Raw genomic sequence first — 23387 nt, forward strand, 5'->3', positions numbered from 1 at the left:
CTGTATGTGGTGAGCGGTCAGATGATCGGGAACGAAAAATGCGCTCGCTATTTTGTAAAGACCCCTTTTTGCCGTTCGCATCACACGTCATCTCCGGTATTTATTAGATTAATTGGGAACTTCGAAAGGCATCTGAACTGCTCGCAGTGCTTGTGGTAGGTTTTTGTTACCGCTATCACTGCGAGCAGTTCAGGCTAAAAGACAACCAGGTGACGTGGTCGATGATGCTCCTTTAATAATTATGCACTCCCATTAAATGCCCTTTTGACCGTTAGGCACGCTTGCGTTCGGATCTCCACTCCCCTGTTTTCAAGCACCTTCCCCTGTTACCACCCACAAACGGTACATTCTGTCAATCAAATTAGCAGCCCCTCGCTGTTTTGCGAGCGCACTATTCCCGACCGCAATGACTAGTTTGCGCATGCGCATTATGACCCATACGCATGTGCAGTTGTGCGGACATCACTCAGAGCGAACGAGCGGTCGCTTACGAGCGGCTCTGCATCAGGCCCTGAGTACCATAGCCACAGCAGCTTCCAAGAAAAAAAATAGAGTTCTTAATACTTTAACGAATTCAGGCAATATCACAGGGATTTGCGAGAAAGCTCTGTCCCTGCGAATCCCCTCTACACTCTAGTCACAATATTTTCGCAAAAAAATACCGTGACTAGTGGCCCGGAGGATGGCCCATAAGCTTTCTACCCTACCTCTGATTTCGGAGTCCCTTCCCATAAACTACACATTTTAAGTTTTTAATCAGAAGACTTTTACATATGCCATTTTTAATTTTATACCTTTGATCCATACAATTTACATTACATGCAAAGCTAGTGAATACTACTGACAATATGTGCAAATCAGAATTGATCAGGCCGTTTGATATTCAGCCTAATGTGTGGCCAAGTTATCCCGTTGATTGTCCATTTGAAGAGAATACTGAGCCTGATTCAGCAAGGATCACAAGTAAGAGATTGCACGTAGCTGGCCACTGCGATAAAATGCTAATGAATACAAACGCACGGCAATCGCAACACAAGATGCAGATGCCCAGAACTACATAAAGCCAGTCCACCTCCCTTTACTCTATGCTTGATCAGTATGCAGACTTTCGAAAACATCGGTAACATCGAGAACTATCGAACCCATACACACAACTGTGGTAGCCCTGACCTGCCGCAGGATTGTAGCAGCTTCCTGTGTACATCAAGATGTACGGATGCGTATGCCACCGCACAAGCTTAATTATGCACTCCCCTGTAACGCCGTTCAAATGCGCAGGCACGCCTGCGTTCGCACGACCCCCCCCGCCACCACCCACAAACGGCACTTCCTGTCAATCAACATCGGAGGTCTCTCCATGCTAACTGTGTATACTGTGCGATCCCTTACTTGATCGCAATGACTGGTTCGTGCACGCGCATTGAGACGCACATGCATGCGCAGAGATGCAACATTGGCCAACTGCAAGCTAATTCTTACTTGCGATCCTTGCTGAATCAGGCCCATAGTTTGTAAAGTTGATCACACATTGTTAACATGCGTTTTTAGAGCACTTATACTTAACCAAAGGTATTTTCAGAATACAGTTGCTATCCTTTTTTTTATAAATTAATATAAGTGAGATCCCTTGACTACATTTTATTTTACTTTAAATATGCAACCAATATAGTAGTTCCCAATAAAGTATAAACCAGCCCTTTACAGGTACAGTTTCAATATAGTATATTCAATATAGTATATTAAAATGTAGGCCAAATGTTTATCAACATAACTTTTTTCTATGTAGTGTTATAGCACTTATGCCACAAAGCAGGACTTGGTCCTTCACTATGGTAATGATACAGTATATCTGATTAAACAAAAAAAATGTGTCTCTATAAACAAGCTTTCCAGGTCAGTAAAACTTTAACGAAAAGCCTAGAGCTGTCACATTTGTTTGCTATAATATAAGACCATACAACACTAAAATATTTAGAGAACAATACTATGATAGATTTCCTTTGAAACAAGGTCACTGCAGAACAGTGAAACTGAGAGCTGAGAGATGCACTGTGACAAGAAAATAGAGAGAAGGGCAAAGGTAGAAGAGAGGCAGAACATGAAATGGATAAACAGCACCACGGTAAAAGAGAGGACGATGAGAATGGATCTCGAAGAGTGACAGTGACAAATAGATACCTGAAAATGAAGAGGAGTGAGGAGAGAGAAAAAGATGATGTGTGGATTGGATACAGTGTCCTGTTGTCAGGACTAAATGTGCTGATAAATGCCTGTCTGGGACAGAGAGATGTGACACGCATCCTGTTTATCAACTACAGCCTCTGAAGTGACCTTCACAGCCCCCCTGCTGATCTTGGACAAGGAAAAGACTGACACCAGTCTAAAGTCACTACGTAACATACAGTCTATTACTCAGCATCAATGGGCATGAGGTAGAAATGGTTTATTCATTTTGTAAAAAAAGGTTCCCTACTGGGCATAGAGGTGATCTAACAATTATGTATAATTTTAGGGTCAATGCTAAGATCTAAAAATGTAACTTTATACCCTGCACTTACATAAAGTTATAGAGGGGGATCAAATCATATTGTCGAAAGTAACCATGCTGACATTCATAATGTCGACACCACAATGTTGACATTAGAATGACGACATTGATATCTTCAGAATGTCGACATGTTCATGATGTTGAAATCTGAAATGTTGACATTCACAGAAGGGTTAGGCGCTGCCATGAGGGTTAGGCTGGAGGAGGGGTGCGGAGGTTAGAGTTAGTAGTGTTCACTATAGGTTCGACTCCGGGCAGGCCGCCGGACCTAGAGAAAGGGCACATCCGCGCATCCGCAAAGGGGGCATGGACAAGAAAAAGGGGACGTACTCTAAGAGGCGTCCCCTTGTCGTCACTCTTTGGGGCGTGCCCGGCACTTACGGACATGCTGGGCTGCCCCCAAGCGCTGCTATCAGTGTGCATGGATGCTGGGCGCATGCAACCGGCATCCATTCACCGGCAGTGACCGCTACACCGCAGTTTTACACACCCATGGGTGGGGACGGCACCCGCAGACTATTTCAGCGGGGAGCCGCGCCGGAGGGCAGGGTGCTTTTTGCCCTAAAACAACCTAGCGGGATTGCTAGATTAGATTGGGGGAGGGGGGCGGAGGTTAGGGTTAGTCACTATGCAGAAGGTTAGCAGTAGGGATAGAGATAAACTACTTACCAAAACCGTTACTCCCTCAGAGGTCTACGACAGAAACCGCACTGGAACCGCTGGAGTCGTCGGAACCAGGAAAGTGATCCCTGGCCACCAGGGACGTTATGTTGACATGCTATCATGTTAACCTGTCATCCGTGTAGACAAGATGAATGTCAGCATCATTGCTGGCGACATGCTGCATGCGAACATTGCGACCATGTCAACATTCTCATGTCCACCTGCTGTATGGTGACTTAACATACCACACCAAAACAGAGGGGACATCCACCGCGAGTCAAACGCAGCTTTGTTGCCAGCATAGTAAGGGCTTTTAATTGTTAGGGTGATTTGAAAATGAACTGGGTGGATAGGAATGATATAGTTAGATATAACGAATACGATGTACAGCTGGAGTTAAGGATTCATCTAATTACAACATAGAGGTTGCGAGCCTTTTTTTCCTTTGTCTAGAAAACAAGTTGGATGTAAGAACTATGGCACAAATAGAGGTGCATTTAATGCCACCATTTTAATTAATGAATGTGACAGGTGTCTCCCATTATTACTCTGTATTATGGGGGACTAAATAAGTATACTAATATTAATATTGAAAATCAAAATAAACTATTAATTAATAACTCTATACTCTTTATATATTGCAGAATAATACAAATTGCAAGTTTTCCATTATTTTAAATCACAATGCATTACCATACCCATGATAGCACAATACAGATGTTCTTAGAGTAATCTTTCTTTGCAATCTCCCCACCATCACCATGTGCCATGTCAACTCATAAAGGGCTCTATTTATTAACATTATTTTTACTAAAATAAAGTGAAAAAGGGTGTTTCGTAAAATTCTACTCCAACCCCTAAGTATCACTTTTTTTTAGTAATCAGATCGCATTTCCCATATTTGTAATGGGAAATGTGATCTGGCCAAAGTTACTAAAAATAAATTGTGAAAAAAATACCTAGGGAGGCCCTGTGATGTTAATGCCACCTGGAGGTGGCGTTATCCAGGGTCTCCCCCGGTTACCGGACTTCTCCTCCACTCTAACAGGGAGAGCAGAGCCGGGAGTAGGTCCAAGTAATCAGCTGTGTGGTCTAAACAGACCGCAAGCTGATTACTGTAAAAAAAAGAAAAAAAAATTGTCAAAAAATGTTTTGACTTAGCTGACTCCAGGGACCGGTGATTGGGCCTCCAGTGATGTCTGCCCTCCAGTCAGCTGGTCTCCCATAGTGCACTGCGGCCCGGTCATCAGGTGATCGGGTCCCAGCGCAGTATGGGATATCACCTGACCGCACGCATAGAGGACATCACCGGTGGCCCGGATCATGCAGGTAAGTGCTATTAAGGGAGGGGGGGTCACAGGGGGTCCACGATCATGGGGGGTGGGGCATAGCACCAGGGGCGGGGCGGGGCTTAGCGCCGGGGGGAAAGCAGCGGCGGCCGGTCGGCGCATACGCGGGTGCTTTGTCAAGATATTTTTTGCAAAAATACCGTGACTAGTGTGCGGAGGGGATTCGCAGGGACAGAGCTTCCTCGCAAGCTCTGTCCCTGCAAGGGATTTGTAGTAAATCCCTGTGATATTGCCTGAATTCGCAATGCGAATTCAGTCGATAATATCACACTACAATCTGCATTCAATATGCGGATTGTAGTAAATAGAGCCCAAAGAGAGTCCCCAATTATAGGTATGATGTATCCCTACCATAAGCGCAATTTTCTTTTTGAACCAGGCTATCAACGTAGATAATACACGTCTAGCAAATCCACTATCTTAACCGAAATGTTATTTGCGTTAGGAAAACTACTGAATGATCCTTTCAGTTATCATGTATACACAAACAACTAACCCCATCTGATAACGCTGAGATCTTTAAAGAGTACATTTAAATGCTTGCATACAGTATAGGTAATACAGTATAGTTCAACATCTTAGATCATATAAAACACAACTAAACCTCACAATGCCAGTTTTACCATTTCATACCCAGAAATACTATTTATCTTTTACTTTGAATTAACTCTTCATATTAAACATATTGTGGAAAAATTAAGCAGGTGCTTAGAGTTTAAAGGTTTGTCTTTCTGGGTGATCACCGCTGGACTAGCTGGCCGATCTGTTAGTCAGTTGGACTATATTAGATTAGTGCTAGGGATCTCCAAATTACAATGTAAAATTGTATGCTATGATTCCTAACAAATAAAGCATAATGTTAAAATCAAGTTACATTTGAACGTGCCGTGAGTATGTTATGGATCGCAAGACATTGAGCAGCATGAATACCTGTAACATTGAAACTGGACCTCATTCAGACCCGCACGCAAGCGCTGAGCGCTCGCAAGTGGGTCGATGTTTAAGCCCTGCGCCCGCACAGCGGCCGCACTGCGCATGCGTAAGCCCCGGAACGAGAGAGAAATTCTCTTGCTCTGGAGCTCACTACATAAGGGGCGGCTGTCAATGTTGATCGACAGCTCAACCCATTTTGTAGGCGTGGCGGGGGGTGGTTTCACAAACGGAGGCGTTCCTTAAGGACCGCCTGCCGTTTTGCGGGCGGCCGCACTGACATCAACAGTGATGTCAGTGGGGAGCTTCTGGTTGCCGAGACCCAACCTTAGGGTCTCGTCGCAAGCCCCAATGGTCGCGATGGTCTTGACCATCGTGACCATCAACCTGGTCGGTCGCTAAAGCTGTCAGTGGTAACCCACAGCTTAGCTAGCGACCAGGAGGCCGCACATCAAAACCCAAGCGGCCGCCCTCATTCAGAGCGACCGCTCGCATTTTGTGAGCACCTCTGAATGAGGGCCACTGTGTGTATATTAACTCTACAATACTTTGAATTTTTTTAATTACCATATGTATGTCTAGCAATCATTTGTCTGAGAAGATGCCATGTAAGGGGGAGACTGGGAAATTATGTATAGCCATTTGGACTGCCAGCAAATGATCCAACAGACAGATAATGGTAAACATATGGGGTCTTATATATTCCAGGCTTGCTCTTTTTTAGCAAAATTATGCTGGTCTTGAGAGTGTCACACCTCCCCACCTTAGTGACAGCATGCTCACTAAGGGAGACTGTTTTGTTATTTATATATTTTTTAATTTTTGTTTATAAGAAAAGTATTTGCCTAAGATTATCTTTGCATGTTCTCTTTATTAATTGTTTTTGTACATACTTCAAGTATTTTATCTTTCTCATATTAAACTTCATTTAATAAGATTGATCTCTGTGATTCTTATCGGATCTATTTTGCCTACGGGTTTGGCTAATGCAAGCTACATATCTGTTATACATGTTACTATTTGAATAATGATAACTTGGACTGACTTTTATTGTAGTTGGGAAGGAAGAACTTAAGGCTTCCCACTTGGAGTGAGTTGCTCCTGAATTAACCTCAGTGGTGGCAGAACCTGATAATTAATAATATATGTGTGAAATAAAAGGGAGTGAAATCATTTTTAGACAGACTAGGTGGTTGTTTTGTAGTTGGGAAGGAAGAACTTAAGGCTTCCCACTTGGAGTGAGTTGCTCCTGAATTAACCTCAGTGGTGGCAGAACCTGAGAATTAATAATATATGTGTGAAATAAAAGGGAGTGAAATCATTTCTAGACAGACTAGGTGGTTGCTTTTTATTAACTCTGTGTTACACTTGGAATGGAGTGCACTTCTGCACTGTCTCCTTCCTCCCTACTGTGATTCCGGATGAGCACCTTCACCAATATGGCCACCATATTGTTGCAGTGCTGAGAGGTTCAGAGAATGATGCCATGTGAAAATTCACTAAGGAGATGCAGCAACAGCATGAAAGCCTGTAGAAAATCACAAGTGATCTAAATGACAATCCAAATCCTGATAAAATAGATAGAGCCATGGGAATAATAAGACTATCTGTGTAGCATACACATTCCCTGAGGAAGGCTAAAAGAACACGATACGCGTTAAAGATATGCCACCACCTATTAAGAACACTGAACACGCATCACTACCATCCGCAAGTCTCCTTGCCGGCTGGATGAGTAGAGTAGCTGGTTGCAGCAGTAGACATTGAGGGACTGTGTGATCTCACAAGAGTGAGGGACCTGGAAGTCTTGCAGCAACCAGTGATCCCCACATTGTCCATGCCGTAGTGTGTAACCTGGCACACACTCTGGTACAGTGGGACATCAGAGGACCCAGATTACTGGGGCAAGAACACAGACCTCCACCAAGGAACCACTCACCAGGTGGTGAGAATGACAAGGATCCACAAGAGTAAGTTGACGGACCGAAGGGCACAGGGCGCCACCACTACAGAGCGCAACACCCTCCCTGGGACAATATCCTAATATGGAATTTAGACATTAAGACTACCCATATCATTGTGTCTACACACTTCTGTGCTTTTACTGGATACACTATTGCACTTGGTATGAGAGGTTGGAGCAGTGTGACTTCTAATAAAAACCTACATACTTATTACATGGCTTCCGTTTGTCTCATTCACTTAGGTGTTATTCACGCAGCATCAACCTCCCCTTTCTTTGTATTTGGTCTATCACAGTAGGAATTGGATACCCTACAGGGTCAGGCAGCTCCAATACATATACCCCAAGTAGTGCAGTGGTAGCCCAGCATATTTGTATACCTAGCTGTGCAACAATACACGTAGTCCGTTATTTATTGGAAAGTGTAAGCAAATAAAGGTCTCAAGAGGAGAATAAATATGAGGTGTTCACTGTATTGAACAAAACTGAGTGCATGCAGAGACATGAACATGTATACTGACAATATGCTGTTCATATTTCAGTAACTGACATCTGTAGAAGTCCAAGTAAAAGACAAGGAACTCGCAATGGTGATGGTACAGAATCTAACGCCTGAATTTGATTATCTGGTAGTAGCTTGGGAATCCTGTATGGCTAAGCTAACAACAGAGATTGTGAGGGCTAAACTGTTGCAGTCCCAGGAATGCATACTAGTTGAAACAAATGCTGAAAGTTCTTCATTACTAACAAAGAATACCAAGCCCCAAAGTAAGTACAAATGTTTAGTAAGACATAAGGCCTCTGAATGCAAACTGAGGAATGTGAGTGGCATACAGCAAAACCAGTGTGACAAGAGAAACAAGACAACTTTAGTGTTATAGAGAGCCACAGAAAGGATTGCTGGTATATAAACACAGGAGCCACAAGGCATTTCAGTTGCAATCAAGATGGTTTACATTATTAAGTATGTGTTACCCTATAACAGTCAGGGGAATTGAAGACAAGGTTCTTACAGCCACAAAAGTTGGGACAATCACAGTTTGCCTAAGAATAAGTGGTCACAGACATCCAAGATGTGTTATTCATACCAGATATGGGGACAAACTGCAAATATGTTGTGCAGAATAAAAGAGGGGCTGTGATAGCAACAGCAACCCAATGTCAGCAACTGTACGATGTACAGTGTGGTGCAATGAGGCCTCTAAAACAAGCCAATCTATGGAGCTGTGGCTAGGCCACCAGGGGTATAATGGCATCCATAAACTCCTTGATGGAATCCTGATGGATATAGCCATGAGTGACACAGAGCATGTAAAAGCTGTATAATAGGTAAGCAAGTCTGCTATCCCTTCCCAAGATCAGTAACCAAAGCTGAGGCACCTCTAGCATTGGTGCATACAGGCATGTGTGGCCCTATGGAGGTGAAATCGATAAGTGGATACAGATATTTTCTGTCATTTAACAGTATGTCACAAGAAGTAATAAGCAAGATTACAGACAACAAGAATTTAGTGGAAGCTCAAACTGGTCAAAAGCTTATAAGTCAAGAAATGTTATATTCTGTGAAGTAGCATCACCTAACATGAATCTGGAACAAGAATCGCAAACCGAGTTCATTGTATTGGTTATGCCAACAGTTGGAAGTGTGTCTGAATTAAAAAATAAAAAGCCAGTATACATACCCAATCACAGAGCAGGAGTTCTGTGAGAAACAATAAAGGAAAAACCGCTAAGTGATATTATGAGGAGTTTGCAAATTCACTTTCTGTGAACCCCAAAATATCCAAGAAGCAAAGTCAAGCAATGACTGGGAAGAATGGAAATCAGCAATAAATAAAGAAATGGCATCATTAAATGACAACAATACACAGAGCATTGTTAACAGACTGAATCACCGCAAGACAGTTAAGAACAAGTGGTTCTTCTGTAAGAAGTTAAATGCAGACAGAATCATTGTCCATTATAAAACCTGTCTTGTCACAAAATGAAACACACAGAAATCCGGGATTGACTATGGTGAAATTTCCTCTCCTCTGGCACATTACACTACAGTACATTTAGTCATTGCCATATCTGCCACGCAGGATGGATACAGGATGCTGGCACTTGGGATCCTTGTGATCAGAACCCAATGCTGGCATCCCAACAGGGATAGGATACCAAAAGCGCAAATGACAGCAGCCAATATCAACAAACAGACTCCTAGTGTCCACCCAACACCAAAATACATATACAAAACAAATTAAGAGTCCTCAGATATAGGCGCTCTAATTAAACTTAACCAAGTCAATCCTGGGATTAGTTCTTTTAGTCAAGGTATATCCCAAAAGTCGTCTTTTTCTTCTACCCAGTGGTATAGTTATCACATATAAACAGACGGGGAAGAATTGTTCCTATCACGCACCCAACTCACATAAATATATGAGTGGTTAAACGTATAAAGGGTATCTTTAATCTTCCAACTCCAAAAACCGTCTTAACATATCTGTAAAACTTAGCAATTTAACGTTGGTGAGCGTACCATACTCACGTGAAATCCTAGATGTTCTTTCCCATAGAAGTATATTTGTTCAGACGCACAGATGATCCGAGATGAATTTTAAAAATTTATTTAAAACATATCAAATAAAAAACAGTCTAAATCAATAAGATCTATGTAGTTACAAAGATAAAAATATATCAATCTGTTAAATTGAATATTTCAGTGCGAGAACGCAGCTGAAAGGAGACTGCAGCAAGCGCACCAACGCACCCACGCAGCCGACAGGAAGATCAACAAGGCAGAGAGCTGAGAGCACATCCGGGTAAGTATCCTCTGTTGAGAGGAGTGACCGCGGCCCCCGGCTCTCCAGAGCTAGGACCGCTGTTCACCTCCTCTCACTGCCTGCTGGCACACTCAGACACACGCACGGACCTAACTCTGGAAACAGGGATAGTGCCCATGTTTGCATTGTCCAGAGCACCGCAGCACAGAGTGATCCCCGCTGCCAGCCGAAGCCAGCCACCACCGCACCATCACAGCATCACCCCGGGCAGCGCACACCATCAACACACAGGACATTTGGACACTGCATTTAGGTATCTCCAATTGAGAATAGCGGGACGCCGCTGTTTCTCATCCTCATATTCCATAGACGCTTATACATCTATATACTCAGAGGTGTGTTACAGGTATCAGGTTGGCACATGGAATGAACCCCTTCAATTCCTACTGTATCGTAAGATCAACTGGTGATCTCTCATATTGGGACTGCACAGACCACCACAGGGTGTACAGTCAGGTACTCGGTGGATTGTGCACCTACCATATTGTGCTGTTCCACAGTTGCTATTGATATTTTTATATATATTGTTGCACAATATTGCATGTATTTTCAGAGTTTAAGTAAAACATCATATTTATATTTATTGTGTCTAGCATCACTTCCTAATTAATCTACACATTGTGTATGAGTATCATAAAGGTTGTGTAGAACTTTTGGCTACGTATACATTTATTATATCTTTAGCCCTCCCAGTTGTCAAATAGATATAGGTTGTGCGCAGCACTTAAACCCTCTAATTCTATACCTACAACGGATGAAGTCAGACAGCCATAAGTGCAGCAGCACACCAATTAGTAGCCCTTACCATTTACACTGAGTGCGCAGGTCCACTGCAAAACTATTATATCTTCTTAATGCCTAACCCTCCCCCTAGTGCCTAAACCTTACCCCTTAACCTAACACTAACATTAAACCTCCTCCTAGACCCGCAACTTACCTTCATAATTCCAGTGGTCAGAATGCCGGCACCAGAATACTGACACTTGTCAGAATCTCGGCTCCACCATCCCGGCCACCAGAATTTGGAGGGTAAGTTGCTGGGCTAGGGGGAGGGTTAGTGTTAGGGTATGACTTTAATTCATTTTTCTTAAATGGAGAATTGATAGAAGAGATTTACTCTAAATGGAATCCCCTGAGCATTACAATAACAATATGTTCCAAGAGGGAAAAGATTGTTTACTGAAGAAAGCTTTACATGGTTTATTGTTGGTACATTAAGCTAGATGCTGTACTACTAGAGATGGACTTTGTACATTCAAAACTAATCACTTTCTATATCAGTAGCAAATAGGGCAAAAGTTGTTAATCATTGTTGTATATGTGGATGAGCGGTTGCTAGTAGGTCAAGAAAATCACATTGTCAAGCATCTGTAAGATAAGAAATTCAACTTAAAAGACCTAGGGCATGCAAATCAATTGTTGGGATTAAGGATCTTACAAAACTTGGAGACAAGAACTGTCACAATTGATCAATAGATAAACATTGAAGTAATAAGTACAAATTGTGCAATGTCAGGTGCAAAGCCAATGAATACTCCCATTGACAAGAGCACTAAACTAACAAAGGCAGAGATACATTTTCAGAACACTATTGGAAATTTAATTTATGCAAGTATAGGAACTTGTTCAGACATTATGCTGTGAGCCAGATGAGCCAATTTGTCATTACCCATGGGGACAACATTGAACTGCAGTTAAAATAATCCTGAAGTATCTAAAGGGTTCAATTTCCTTGAGATTAAACTTTTCAAAATATGGAAATTCTGGATTGAAATCTTTTTGTGATGCCAACTGGGGATCAGATGAGGATGACCGCCATTCATACATAGGATACCTGTATGTATTAGCAGGTGCAGCCATCAGCTTGGCAAGTAGAAAGCAACCCACTGTAGCCCTATCCACCACAGAAACTGCCAAGGAAGCACTATGTTTAAAGAGACTTTGGAGTATATTTATCAAAATTTGATTATAATTTCGATTTGAAGTGTGATTTCGCTCACCTCAAATTGAATGTACAAATCCCTCATCAAATCCCTCATTTACTATTCGATTTTCTAGTTCGGATTTCAAATCAAATTCGATTTTGGTCGATTTTGAACAATGATTTGCTGTTTGATTTGGCCTGTTCATGTACAAATAGAACAGCAAATCCCACTTCAAAAGGAACTGCAAATCCCCGACTGAATAGAACTGCTTCATGCATTCATTGTCAGCATGAGCAGTTCGTTTTCACACAGATACATGCATACATCAGTGAGATGCATGAATGTAGCTTACTGTAACAAGCTTAGAAAGAGTTAAATTAGTTTAAACAAAATGACGTGGGGTCCCCCCTAAAACAGAACCAGCCCCGGATTTTCTTGGCAATCCTGGTTGTCTTAGTACAGGGGTAAGTTTGAGTAGGGTTCCCCTCAGCCCGGCGCAAAGCCAGGGGGGCACGATCAGTGTGATCGCTCCCCCCCACCGGCATAGGAGACTGCTGTGGCTGCTGCTCAGCAGCCACGAGCAGTCTCCCACTGCAGCTCAGTACACGCAGTGTGCTGGGCTGCTGTAATGGAGAGAGAAGGAAGGGGGGAGCGGTGCTGGACCTGGGCCCACGCTGGGCCCCACAGGATGCCGGGACCCATGTAAATAGTACCCACTCCTCCCCCCCTCTCAGGCGCCCCTGCCTATGCTGTGTCCTTCCTCCCTACAGTGACTCCGGCTGGAAACCTTTGCCAAGATGGCCGCCAGAAAACTAGAGCGCATGTGTGACCTCACTTCATTACTGTGTTGAGTGTTGCATTGCTGTACTTAGCTCCCATCTAGATTATAGTATATACATACACTGTACCATCATATATACCTCTAATATCACCATTGCTGTACTCAGGGGCTCTGAGAGGGGGGGAGCGGGTACAGATTACCCGTGCCCAGGCATCCTGAGGGGCCCGGCGGGGGCCCGGGTACGACGTCGCCCCCCCCTCACAGCAGCCCAGCACACAGCCCGGGTACGACGCCGCCCCCCCTGCAAATCATTTTTATTTTATTTTTTTCAGCAAGGGGGCGTGGCCACGCCTCCCGAGATTAGGCCACGCCCCTATTACCGGGGCCCACCTTGGCTCTTGATCGCCCTGGCTGTACTGTATGTCTCCTACACCACTTTGTATTTACCGCTGTTCCTTAATAATCCTGCATGCCTGGTTAAGTATCACTGTATGGCCTAAACTCTATTTCACAATTACACTGGTGCTCTATGCCAATAGGACATATCAACAACACTCATGTTACACTGGCTCAATTGAGTGCTGATTGTTACATGTTATTGACAGTGGTTAGAGATTGCGATCTCTGAAGCGGGTCCATGACAGTACTCTACCTTGAGTCACTAATCACTATTTAATCACTGTATACCATTTATAGAGCTGTTACGGCAGATATCCTAGACTTGAGAAATCTTCCACCTACTTACATGCAGATGCTCTGTATTAAATGTGTGGACTAATAATTTTAAGTCAGTGCTCATCAGGAGACATGTAAATGCTATTAACTTTATATTGTGGCTGGTAGTGGAAAATGCATTAAAAGGGATTTCTACTAATTTATTATTGGGTTAAATAGGGCATAGTATTTTTATTAGCCAATTAACTTTGCACTATATTTTTAGACTGTGGGAAAAAATCACAACACCTGGAGAATAAACACAGAAACATGGGAAGAGCATACAGACAGGGCCCTAGTTGAATTCAAACTCATAGGCCCGTATTCAATTTGGAGCGAAAAGCCGGAATCGGCGAAAAAGTTTTGCCGATCACGTTATTTCGCCAGGTGGAAAAGTATCAACATATTCAATTTGAAAGACTTTCCGCCTAGGCAGAAAGTCAATGCAATGTAATAGGCGAAAAAGTTTCGCCTATGAATAGCAGGCGGAAAAAAGTTCAGAATTGGGGTTTTGGAGTACAACGTTGCGGGAACCCCCGTGCAGCCTTCAGACAGTCCCCCAAAGGTAAACTGCGTTAAGAAAAAAAAAAAAACACTTAAGAACACCCCAAAAAATCACTTTCATTTCATAGACTCTAGGGGCGTCCCCAAGTATGCCCCATGTGTTTTTTTCATTGCAGGTGCTTGCGGCAGGTGGATTTTTCACGATTTTTTAAACTTCACTTTAGCAACTTTAAAATATGCTGGCCCCCATTTTCAAGTACCCCGAATTTGCTGGGATAAGTTATTTTCTGCAAAATAAACTCCTGAGTAGTATTCTTCACCACTTGTACAAAAACGCTATTTGGCAGCTATTGAGCCCATTTAAAAACGCCAAATACCTTCAGCAAGCCAAATCGGGGGTAACCATAGCTAACCCCCATGTCAGAGCATCTTTTAGGGGGTGTCAGGCTGATTTCCCCAAATCTGACAGGACTTTCCGCTTGTTTCAGTTTCGCCGGGTCCCATTTTCACGTATGTTCAAATTGAATACGGGGATATGCGGGCACGTGCGCGATACTTTTCCACATGCAAAACAGGCAAAGTAGGTAGAAAGTCCGGGAGTCGAAAAAGTATCGCGGGTGCGAATCAAATTGAATACGGCTCATAGTGTCAGTGCTGCAAGGCATTAATGCTAATCACTGTGCCACTGTGCGTCTTCTAACCTGTGTGTTTGACAGGTGACGTGTCAAAGGGTACCTAATACTATCTAAAACAATAGTCATGCTTATTGCCTGCTGACTACGACCTCTAAAGTAGCATGGCGGCCCCCGCCGTGGCGAAGTGCTGAATTCCCTGGTGCATAATAATTTGGTTGTACTTGCTGACATATTGGTCCTTCCCTCAACATGTGGCCATTTTCTCAATATTTTCAAGGGCCCCTTTAGATTTCCAATTCATATATATATATATATATATATATATATATATATATATATATATTATATATATATATATATATATACGCATATGGAGCAAGAATGCCGCAGTCATCATTATCAACACCAAAACATGGTCTGAATTTGTATAATAAGAACCATGACCCGCCTCTCCATACGCAAGTGGCCGCCAGTGCAAACTACTTACAACTCTAAATATGGATTCAAGTTGTGTCCATGTGCAGCGTATTAAATTTGCACCAAGATGCACTTTCACACCACACAAACACAATTTGAACAATTTTATATTTGCCACTCTGTATGCGTCTCCTTTCACTCCTTTCACTTGCAGTGTCTGATATATTCTTAGACATTTCAAAAGCACTTGCAGTGGTGCTATCTCACCTCCTACATCATCCTATTCCACATTGGACGCATTCATAAACTTTCTGTGACCCAAGTGCTTATAATTTTATTTCCTATTTATGAATCACCAAGTGCTGGATTTGTATTTGCTATCTAGCACTACAGTGATCTCCTCTTTGGCTGCAGATAATAATACTGTAAGTGCAAAATAGTGGCAAGCAATAATCGGTTAATGAAGCCACACTGCCACCTAGTGGCAAGAAAGTTACTTCAGCCTTTAAATAATTTCTATTAGAGTCACACACATTTCAGTTAATACATTTTAGAGATATAACCCTGTACTCCCTATTCACCAAGCCAATTATTTACTTTGCTGTGATAATGTGAACCACTTTCAAAAACTCCTCAAGTGTGTGAAGTACAAATTAAGGGAGTTTGAGACACAGTATAAAGATAATCCATTTATTATTCTAAATATTTTCATGAGAGTCATGTGAACCCAATTACATATTCAACCATTTAATCTTAATGCCAGCCACTGTTATATCAGTCAGTCAGTATATGTCTGCGTCTGCCCTGATAATCTACAGAAGACCTTTTCCTAATTTTATAATTTACAGTTAGGACTTGGAGATCACTGAACATTAATATAGATATTATTATTATTATTATTATTATTATTATTATTATGAAACCAAACATTGTCTGATCCTGTCCTGATAATATGCAGCCTGGGGATTACTGGACATTAGATAGAAGCCCTACTATGTCAGATACGGTTCTGATAATCTCCATGGGAACAAACACTGCAGAAGAGGAAGGATTTGTGCATCTGAGACTCCGCTCAGGGTTCTTCATGGTTTCTGACCCAGGTAGAAGTAGGGTGAAGACAGCTAGGCTGCACTCCCAGGTGAGGAAGTGGTCTGGGGTTTTTCCTAAATCCTGCAGAGAAGTAATGATCTTGTAGTGGTGTCAACCGAGTCTGAAAAAAAATGCATAAAGTTTCTAGCAAGAGTATAAACTAGAGATGCGCGGGTTCGGTTTTACTCGGATATGTTCAGATCCCAAAAACGGCATCTTATTGGTTATCGGCAATCACGTGTTTTGGATTGCCAATTAAATAAATCCAAACTAATCCGAACTTGCGATAATTTTGGCGAAAAGAACCGAGTAAAACCGAACCTGCACATCTCTAGTATAAACATTGTTGACAAAAATAGTTTTACAATTAAATTTTAAAGCTGCACAATTAAATCGAACAAGAGACTGATCCACTCAACTGTTGATGGAATATTTAGACTATTATATGTATGAGTTGGCTATGATGATAGAAGAATATGGAATGGAAATTAATGCAGTGCCTAAAAACTTTTGGGTTTACATGTCTCCAAAATCCCACTGGATTAAATGGAAGTACAGACCAATCAGTTATTGATTCAACAGCATTACAGCTAAAACCTGGAGCCGAGAACACCAGCACTAGTGCAGAACAGCACAGAACAGCAGAGCAGAGGGGTCGGGTGTAGTAGGTATTACTACCAGACTCATGTCCGGCAGTTCAAAGCCCGACAGCGGCAGCCCAGCAAGGGTGAAAATCCTGATCGTCCCTAAGGTAAGTATCGCTAACCTAATTCCCCCTCTAACCCTAACCCTCCCTTAGGGGTGCCTAACCCTAACTTCCCCCCCAAGTGCCTAACCCTAATCAACCCTCTAAGTGCCTAAACCTAAATCCCCCTTCCCCGCCGCCTAAACCTAAGTCTCCCGGGGGGGTGCCTAACCCAAACCTTCCCTCCGGGGTGCCTAACCCTAACCCCCCCTTCCCCTAGCCTAACCCTAACCTTCCAGGGGGTGCCTAACCCTAAGTCCCCCCCGAGAGCCCTAAACCTAACCCTCCCGCCCCCGTGGCTGTCCGCATCCGGTGCCTGACATCCCTTCGATCGGGATGCCGGGCGGTCATCCGGGGTCTTGTTAATGACAGGCATCTAGATTTAGATGCCTGTCATTAGTACCACACCAGGATTAGAATGTCTGGAAGCCGGCGGTCGGGATTTAGACCGTCAGCTTCCAACCTACATCCCGAGGGGTTTGCTGGGGTCCTTTTTCATGGGAATTTTTCTTTTTTTTTTTATTTAACTTTTTTATTTTCAAAGAAATGATGGACAAAGGTTTGGGGATTTGTTTAACCTTGTGTGCAATGCATGTATTTTTTAACTCTTTTGGCAAATTCTATTCTACTGTGACCAGTGGGGGTCCCATTCTTGAATATTACCCCAAGGATTGCTGCTTGTGAACTGATCAGACCAGGTCTAATTTTTACTGTGAGATAAGGACCCCATTCACATTGTCTGGTTGAACATTTTGGTAGAGTTTTTGCACTTTTGGTACAGCACACCGTGCTTTTTTTATTTGAACGTGTCACTTTTTTGTGTGAAATGTTATGATATTACTCATAATCAGGGTTAGAACACAGAATTGCTGGTCCTTCCGGGCTCTGTAGCGGCCACATGTTGCTGTGGCAATAGTTACATCACTGTTGAAATGCGCCAGTTAATGAACTGAAAGACCCGATCTGCTCCAGTTTACTGCAGAGAAACACATTTGAACATGTACTTCATGCAATGTAATAATAAGCTTCACATAAACGTGACATATTTAGTAAAAACAGCCCCAGTTTTGCCTCAATCTAATAATCTATTTAAGATATATAAAAGGCTACTCTTATTTTAGGAGAAAAAAATTGGAAGATAATTTAATGAATGGAGATGAAAGCAAAGAGCTAGACAGTTGATGGTTCCACTTTTATAGAGTGCATCGTCTACAGATGTTTACATATTAACATTTATTTAGTACATTCCACAGTGCTGTAAATTTAGGATCCATCAGAGAATAAGCAAGCACAGGGGCGTAACTAGGTATTTGAAGGCCCCATAGCAAAAGTTTGTAAGGGCCCCTATGTATGGTGAAAAATGTATATAACATGTGTTATGGCTACAGACTCTTGAGACTCCTGAGGAGAAACAGGCTTAACAGGTGGTACAAGCTGAGGGGGTTTAAGGAATGACCTTCTCATGAAATAGCACCGGCACGCAATGTTAAAAGTAAACAAGATTTATTCAAAGACAAGACTGTGCTGAAAGTTCTAGATACTTAAGCATAAAGTCTCCATAAAGCAAAGTTCAGATTATCACAACAAGCAGGTGTCAGGATAGCCACGCAAGAACTAAAGTTCATATAGCACAAAGTTCATATTATACCAACTAACAGGTGCGGAGTTGAATTCCGTGAGGTGACGAAGATCCGGTATGGGGCGGTGCAGGGTTGAGCCCTGGGACGTGACTGAAATCCGGTATAGAGTTGAGCCCCAAGGTGCAAAGGAAATCCGGTATGAGGAGGTGCTGGGGTTGAGCCCCAAAACGTGATGGAGGTCCGGTGTGGAAAGATGCAGGGTTGAGCCCTGAAGTGCAGTGAAGATCCGGTATGGGGTTGAGCCCCAAGACGTGACAGAGGTCCAGTGTGAAGAGGTGCAGGGTTGAGCCCTGAGATGAGGCAGATGTCCGGAGTGAAGAGGTGGAGGGTTGAGCCCTGAGATGAGGCAGATGTCCGGAGTGAAGAGGTGCAGGGTTGAGCCCTGAGATGAGGCAGATGTCCGGAGTGAAGAGGTGCAGGGTTGAGCCCTGAGATGAGGCAGATGTCCGGAGTGAAGAGGTGGAGGGTTGAGCCCTGAGATGAGGCAGAGGTCTGGAGTGAAGAAACTTTTATGATGCAGTTGACAACTGTTAGTTGAAGGTAAACATGAAGAGACCATGAAACGGCAGCAAAGCTAGGCTAGTAGTACAGCGGAGACTACCAGCAGAGTTAGGTTTAGTATTGCAGCAGAGAGTTCAGTAGCAGCACTGGGATCTGTAGTGCCGTCAAGCATCTGTAGCAGAACCGGGCAAAGAGAGTCCACAGCATATATCAAGCACAGCGACGATCTGGCAGGAGTCCAAGGAAGAACCTGAAGGTTACCTGAAGGTTGCACAGACTACAATGCTCAGTTAGTAACAGACATTTATACCAGATGCATGAAATCCATTGGAAGTGTTAAAGCATGTGACCCAGACAGAGCCAGGTTTTAGTAAACCAAGTAATCACAGACCCCAGCAAGCAGACAACGCCCAAGGAATAGAGGATCACTTTAACTCTCTGTATACTCCATGCGATACACGCCAGCAGCCTGGAAGGATACTCCAGCGACCACAACGGAACCTTGGCAAGTGTAGTTTATCTTTAAACAGGGATACAGTTCGGGTTCTGACAACATGTAACTTTGACATGAAAGATGGGCCCCATAGCAGCTGCACCCCTTGCACCTATGGTAGTTACGCCCATGAGCAAGCACCTTGTTGTTCATTGGGCAGACCATTGCGGTACAATAGTGCAAAACCACTGTGCTTTGTGGTCTCCATGAACTGTCATTGCAGCATCAGATAAAGTCCAAATTGTACCCAAGGAATGGTATCAGTTTTATGCTCCCCTTGTCACATCTCCAGGACTACTGCAACCTGTCCATTCCTCAGCCAGAGATATACTGTATATATGTCTTTATATTAGCCAGTCATTTGTGTATATAAAGTTTACGCAAAAAAGAAAAGGAAAAAGTAGGGCTAGTTGCTGGGGCACTCTTTGATTATAGATACAGTTAAAATTTAACTTTTATTATATATAAATACGATGTATGACACCATATATCCCCGCAAGGTTATGCTAATATAAATTAACCTTGTTTGAAAACAAAGTCTAGAGGTAATCCTCTGGCGAAATATTAGCTAAGTTCCATTCCAATGGGTATGCAATGATGATGGTAAACAAAAATAGCAGTGTTTTAACCATAAATAAATGTGACAGACAGGAGTGTAGTTATGGTGCTCTGCCAATCGTTACTAAAATCCCATATATTCCTCTTTTAACCTACAACACCTGGTATTCCCTAGAGGTCTCCCATCCAGGTACTAGCCAGGCCTGTCACCGTTTGGCTTCCAAGATCAGACGAGATTGGGCAATCTAGTGATGTATGGTTGTAGGAATAGTCAGATAGGGAGATGCAGATTATTGCGGCACAGGCCAGAGCAAGAACACAACTATAAACCATAAATGTAGGACTATCATAGTAAAAAGTCCATTTTATTATTAATATATTGTGTTCCAAGAAAGTTGATGCATGAGCATACTTTAATTGTTACACATAGATCATTATGATAATTCCAAGTAAAAGTGTACACATAAGTGCATAAATTACAATCTTTTGTTGTGTAACACAAGTGGGATAATTATAATAGATCACGCCATATTCCGGAATTGGAAAATAATAGTGAATATCTCAAATCGTAAATCCTTAACAAGAGATATATCTCAGTATGCTCAAAACATGTTTTATGTCACATAGGTTTAATAGATCCTCTCCAGATAGAGGTTAAATCATGGTATATTCATCTCAGCTGTTAAATAACACAGAGTATATTATATAGCTCATTCTTTGTCACTGATATCAAAAGGCAAACATAATTTGGCTAGTAATAAAGCCACCACGTCCTGGGATTTACAATAGTTAATTGCTATTATCACACACAAACAAAGAAAAATGATAGCATGCTGCTCATTAAAAGTTCATATAAGTTATAAATACCACAGAGTATATTGCATGACTCATTCTTTCTGTTTGAGCAATTAAGTGTCATTATCACACACAGATAAAGATTAATAAAAATAACATGCTAACCATATGCGATCCCAGATATAGGGCTACTTGCAGGATACAATGATCCTAAAAGTTTATCACGCACAAAGTTATAACACAATGGATTACATAAACACACTGTGCGTATTATTTTCAGTGTGTCTCCTTAGGATAAATTGCAAATCAGTGTGACAAAGTGCATGTTATACACCAATTATATTAGTTTAGACCCATGGTCTCTGTAGCTATGTGCATAGAAAGCTGCTATATATATTAGCTGATCTGCTGCTTGGACATAAATGTCCATTAATCACATACAATGCCCCAATGCATATGATATCATTCCCATTGAACATGGGGCTCAAAGTTCAGTCCATGCACTGACTGACTAGTTCTCCCGTTGTGGTGAGGACACGCATTTCGCCTGACTGAGGGCTTGTTCACCTCGTGGAATATGGTGTGATCTATTATAATGATCACACCAAAAAATTGGGCGTGGTCACTTAAAAATGGGGCGTGTCAACATGACACACCCTTTTATCGTCACTCTGAACATTCCTTTCCCTATGCACCTTAACCCCAGTAGTGCCTCTTGTACAGTACCCCCAGTATGCAATGTCCCCAGTTGTGGTCCCTCTTGCAGGCCCATAGTAGTGCCCCTTATACAGTACCCCCCCAGTAGTAGTTCCCCTTATACAGTACTCCCAGTATGCAATGCCCCAAGTAGTGGTCCCCCTTATGCAGCCCCTCATTAGTTCCCCTTATTCAGTGCCCCAGTAGTGGTCCCCCTTATGCAGTGCTCCTTTATATAGTGCCCCCAGCAGTAGTCCCCCTCTTATGCAGTGGTCCCCCTTATGCAGGCTCCCAGCAGTGATCCCCCCTATCCAATGCCCCTTGTACAGTGCCCCCCGTAGTTTTCCTCCCTATTTAGTGCCCCTAGTGGTCCCCCCAATGCAGTGCCCCTAGTAGTAAGCCCCTTATATAGTGCCCCAAGCAGTAGTCCTCCCCCCATGCAGTTCCCCCAGTAGTGGTCCCCTTTATGCAGTCCCTCAGTAGTGATCCCCCCTATCCGGTGCCCTTATACAGTGCCCCCTGTAGTTTTCCTCCCTATTTAGTGCCCCTAGTAGTGGTCACCTAGTAGTAAGCCCCTTATATAGTGCCCCCAGTAGTAGTTCCCCCCAGTAGAGGTTCCCATCCTGATGCAGTGCCCCCAATAGTAGTCCCCCCCAGTTGTAGTCCCCAGTAGTACCCCACCCCCAGTAATGGTGCCCCCAGTAATGGTCCCCGCCAGTAATGGTGCCCCCCGTAATGGTGCCCCCAGTAGTGGTCCCCCCCAGTAATGGTGCCCCCAGTAGTGCTCCCCCCCAGTAATGGTGCCCCCAGTAGTGCTCCCCCCCTGTAATGGTGCCCCCAGTAGTGCTCCCCCCCTGTACTGGTGCCCCCCCAATGTGCAGACACACAACACAAGTGAAAAAAGGTGCCGCACGTCAGACCTCCCGGGCTGGCGCGCTCTGCATTAAGGGAGAGATGTCATGACATCATGACGTCTCTACCATTACCCACTGCAGGAGCCGGAAGGGAGCCGGCTCTTGCAGTGGGAGCTCAGCAGTCAATGAGAGTCTGTCTGACTCTCATTGGCTGCTGGTTAACACACACATTGCTGCCACGCTGGCAGCGATGTGTGTGTTACTGCACAGCCTGAGACCGCCCGCCTCCCACCCTCCTCCTGGCGCTATTGGGTAAGCGCTCAGGGGGAAGAAAGGTCTCGGCTATGCAGCAAAGGACCGGCGCTGGGCGCAGGGAAGCCTAGCGCCGGTCCTTTGTCAATGTGTAGTGCTGATCGCACACACTGTGGTCGGCGCTACACTGCCTTACTAGGGCGGGCCGGTACCGTGGCCGGTGGGCCACCCCCCTGCGCCGCCGGTCCTACGTCGCCCAGGGCACGCACCTTGCTCGACCCCCCTTAGTTACGCCACTGTCTGTCACCCATTTCCTTTTGTCTTTCCTCCACACATTCTATGACCTTTTTGTTGGTGCCAATCACTTTTTGACACTTTATTTGTATCTTTGCTTGAGTAACTGTTGACAAACATTCTTTACCCATATTTTCTGTCCCGTCATGTGTCAGCAATTGTTCCACTATAGACATGTGTAAACTGTGGTTATCTAGCCAATCTAGGAGCCATTAT

General features: G+C 43.4%; 1 pseudogene; it reads right to left on the minus strand.

Annotated features, from left to right (window-relative positions):
- Positions 1-20429: 20429 nt before the first annotated feature.
- On the minus strand, positions 20430-20547 carry LOC148514900 (5S ribosomal RNA; annotated as a pseudogene).
- Positions 20548-23387: the final 2840 nt, after the last annotated feature.

Source organism: Taudactylus pleione, unplaced genomic scaffold (assembly GCF_031769625.1).
Source record: "Taudactylus pleione unplaced genomic scaffold, aTauple2 ptg000256l, whole genome shotgun sequence".
Lineage (NCBI taxonomy): Eukaryota > Metazoa > Chordata > Amphibia > Anura > Myobatrachidae > Taudactylus > Taudactylus pleione.